Here is a 4,937-nt window from a genome sequence, read left to right as displayed (position 1 = left end):
TACTATTGCTGATGAGAATGCTAGGTTGAAGACATTGCTTGAAACAGGGATGCACAAAAGCCTCAAAGGGCATCAAACACTATTTGATGTCTGATGTCTACTACACAACCATCTTCTTGTAGATGTTGTTGGGCCTCCAAGTGCAGAGGTTTGTAGGACAGTAGCAAACTTCCCTCAAGTGGATGACCTAAGGTTTATCAATCTGTGGGAGGCGTAGGATGAAGATGGTCTCTCTCAAACAACCCTGCAACCAAATAACATAGAGTCTCTTGTGTCCCCAACACACCCAATACAATGGTAAATTGTATAGGTGATACAAGTGCACTATGGATGGTAGATATAGGTTTTTGTAATCTGAAAATATAAAAACAACAAGGTAGCAAGTGATAAAAGTGAGTGTAAACGGTATTGCAATGCTAGGAAACAAGGCCTAGGGTTCATACTTTCACTAGTGCAAGTTCTCTCAACAATAATACATAATTGGATCATATAACTATCCCTCAACATGCAACAAAGAGTCACTCCAAAGTCACTAATAGCGGCTGTAGGGTACGAAACCACCTCAAAGTTATCCTTTCTGATCGATCGATTCAAGAGTCCATAGTAAAATAACACGAAGCTATTCTTTCCGTTCAATCTATCATAGAGGTCATACTAGAATAACACCTTAAGATACAAATCAACCAAAACCCTAATGTCACCTAGATACTCCAATGTCACCTCAAGTATCCGTGGGTATGATTATACGATATGCATCACACAATCTCAGATTCATCTATTCAACCAACACAAAGAACTTCAAAGAGTGCCCCAAAGTTTCTACCGAAGAGTCAAGACGAAAACGTGTGCCAACCCATATGCATAAGTTCACGAGGTCACGAAACTCGCAAGTTGATCACCAAAACATACATCAAGTGGATCACGTGATATCCCATTGTCACCACAGATACGCACATGCAAGACATACATCAAGTGTTCTCAGATCCTTAAAGACTCAATCCGATAAGATAACTTCAAAGGGATAACTCAAATCATCACAAGAGAGTAGAGGCGAGAAACGTCATAAGATCCAAATATAATAGCAAAGCCCGCGATACATCAAGATTGTGCCGACTCAAGAACACGAGAGCGAGAGAGATCAAACACATAGCTACTGGTACATACCCTCAGCCCCGAGGGTGAACTACTCCCTCCTCGTCATGGAGAGCACCGGGATGATGAAGATGGCCACCGGAGAGGGATCCCCCCTCCGGCAAGGTGCCGGAACGGATCTAGATTGGTTTTCAGTGGCTACAGAGGCTTACAGGAGCGGAACTCCCGATCTAGGTTATTTTATGGAAGTTTGGGGTTATATAAGAGGTGTTGGAGTCGAGAACAAGTTAAGGGGGTTCCCGAGGCGGCCACAAGGTAGGGGGCGGGCCCAGGGGGTAGGGCGCGCCCCCACCCTCGTGATGGCCTCGGGACTCTTCTGGCCGATCTCCGGTACTCCGTGGGCTTCTTCTGGTCCAAAAATGATCTCCGTGAAATTTCTAGTCAATTGGACTCCTTTTGGTTTTCCTTTTCTGCCATACTCAAAAACAAGGAAAAAACAGAAACTGGCACTGGGCTCTAGGTTAATAGGTTAGTCCCAAAAATCATATAAAATAGCATATAAATGCATATAAAACATCCTAGATGGATAATATAATAGCATGGAACAATCAAAAATTATAGATACATTGGAGAGGTATCAATGTCCTCAAGAAATAGATTCTGAACCAAAACCCTAGGAAAGAGGGTGTTGGGTTCGAGAGGAAAATGAATGTTGATGGTTCATACTAGAAGCCTGAGCAGTACCCCAAAACCACATGGGTTGGTGCAAAGGGACCTTCGGTGGATCCATCTACCTTATCTGGCTTCACTTGTGCTAATCCTATTATCATTGATGAATCCTTTGATGCAAACTATAAACTGTTTAAGAATCAGAACGGTAAAGTGTTTGCCAGGTATATTGGTACTGACAGCAGGAATGGACCGCCTTTGAAGAAGATCTCGGTGCCCAAAAGTTGTCTTAAGAAGATTCCTGTGAATATCATCATGACACCACCTGGGAACAAGACAAACCCCAGACCAAAGGCTTCATATGGTCCAAAGGCTTCATACGGATAGAGGACCCACCAGGGTCACCCTAACGCCAATGTTTTGCAGGGAAACCATACTCATGCTTATGAATATGAGTGTGTTTCATCAAACCGCTATGTTCATAAGACCAAGAACTTTTCTGCTTATTCTTATGAGTATTATTTGCCTCCTACAAGGCTATTTGCTAGGGCTCCAAAGCCTAAATTCTCAGATGCTGCACTTAGACTCATTGCTTCTAAGCCACCCGTGAAGATGTGGGTGGTTAAGAAAAATAAACTCTCTTATGTAGGGAAAGGTCTCCAGCCGGAAATCAAAGGCTTCTAATGCTTATGCTGGGGACCTAAAACATCTTGTGGGATGCAAGATAAAATGCCAAAATGGTCTCACTATATATTTCGTCCCAGGATTTCTTCACAATCATCCTATCTACCCTAACAAGGACCTGAACATTGATAGTATGCTTGTTCATCAAATGTTTATGCTTCACACTTCTCTTTGTAAAGCCTATCCCCCAAACTGTACTGTAGGGTACAACACCGAAGGCTTCTGAGTGGATTATTGCTACCTCTTGAGCATGCATTGGTTTTCCCTTGAAGAGGAAAGGGTGAGGCAGCAAAGTAGCATAAGTATTTCCCTCAGTTTTTAAGAACCAAGGTATCAATCTAGTAGGAGATAACATGCAAGTCACCTAGTACCTGGACAAACAATCATGAACCTTGTAACCAACACGATAAAGGGGTTGTCAATGCCTTTCAATCCCTTCACGGTCACTTGCGAAAGTGAGATCTGATAAAGATAGTAAGATAAATATTTTTGGTATTTTTGTTGTATAGATTGGAAAGTAAATATTGCAAAATAGCAAACGAAATGCGATAATAAAAAGAGATGCAATATAATAAGAAAGAGACCCGGGGCCATAGGTTTCACTAGTGGCTTCTCTCATGATAGCATGCATTACGGTGGGTGAACAAATTACTGCCGAGCAATTGATAGAACAGCACATAGTTATGAGAATATCTAGGCAATGATTGTGAATATAGGCATCACATCCGTGTTAAGTAGACCGAAACGATTTTGCATCTACTACTATTACTCCACACATCGAACGCTATCCAGCGTGCATCTAGAGTATTAAGTTTATAAGAACAGAGTAATGCATTAAGCAAGATAACATGATGTAGAGGGATAAACTCAAGCAATATGATATAAACCCCATCTTTTTATCCTCGATGGAAACAATACAATACGTGTCTTGCTGCCCCTACTGTCACTGGGAAAGGACATCGCAAGATTGAACCCAAAGCTAAGCGATTCTCCCATTGCAAGAAAGATCAATCTAGTAGGCCAAACTAAACCGATAATTCAAAGAGACTTGCAAAGATATCAAATCATGCATATAAGAATTCAGAGAAGAACTAAATATTATTCATAGATAAACTTGATCATAAATCCACAATTCATCGGATCTCGACAAACACACCGCAAAAAGTATTACATCGAATAGATCTCCAAGAACATCGAGGAGAACTTTGTATTGAGAACCAAAGAGAGAGAAGAAGCCATCTAGCTAATAACTATGGACCCGAAGGTTTGTGGTGAACTACTCACACATCATCAGAGAGGCTATGGTGTTGATGTAGAAGCCCTCCGTGATCGAATCCCCCTCCGGCAGATCGCCGGAAAAGGCCCAGATGGGATCTCACGGGTACAGAAGGTTGCGGCGGTGGATGAGGGAGTCCTGGACTAAGGGGTCCTCGGGCGTCCGGCCTGTTATCTATGGGCCGGACTGATGGGCTGTGAAGATATGAAGACCGGAGACGGTGCCTGTGTCTGGATGGGACTCTCCTTGGCGTGGAAGGCAAGCTTGGTGAACAACTATGAAGATTCCATCTTATGTAACCGACTCTACGTAACCCTAGATCCCCCCGGTGTCTATATAAACCGGTGGGTGTAGTCCGAATAGGGGATACTCAATACCGTAGTCATATAGGCTAGACTTCTAGGGTTTAGCTATTACGATCTCGTGGTAGATCAACTCTTGTAACACTCATATTCATCAAGATCAATCAAGCAAGAAGTAGGGTATTACCTCCATAGAGAGGGCCCGAACCTGGGTAAACATCGTGTCCCCTGTCTCTTGTTACCATCAACCTTAGACGCACAGTTCGGGACCCCCTACCTGAGATCCGCCGGTTTTGACACCGACATTGGTGCTTTCATTGAGAGTTCCACTATGCCGTCATCGCAGAGGTTGATGGCTCGACTTATCGTCAAGGAAAATATTACCTCCAGAGGAGCTCTGGCCTCGGGCCAAACCCTCTGGCTGGGCGATTTTACCATGATCACCCGCTCGGCCTCTGAGCCAGCGAGGATGACCTCTCGAGTCATCAAAAAACGCATCTGCGTTGATTCTGAATACGCCAAACAGATAGATCCGATGGAGTTATCATCTTTGAATGAACTCCTAGATCGCATTACCGCCTTGGGAGTCGCTACAGACTATGATCAGATTGGGCTTAAACCCGACCAGAGAGAGATTAATTCTCCACCGATCACCCACCAGATAGCGGTAGTCGAGGAGCAAGATAACCCTTCCTCCATATTGAGGATGAATTATGTTTAGATCTCCGACCTCGAGAAGCCGGACACCTACTGGCAGAAGGACACGCCTTTCCCCCCGAACTTAGAGTCGGACAGTAGGCTTCAAAAATCAGAAGACACTCCGGAGCCTGGATTGTTCAGTCTGGAAAAACCTCAGACTCCGGATCATCGATCGGGTCAGGGTTCAGATCCAATTCCACCCACCCACCCAGACA

Source organism: Triticum urartu, chromosome 7A, assembly GCF_056163025.1.
Source record: "Triticum urartu cultivar PI428250 chromosome 7A, HENAU_Tu73, whole genome shotgun sequence".
NCBI classification, from domain to species: Eukaryota; Viridiplantae; Streptophyta; class Magnoliopsida; order Poales; family Poaceae; genus Triticum; species Triticum urartu.
Note: the sequence above shows the minus strand (reverse complement) of the source record.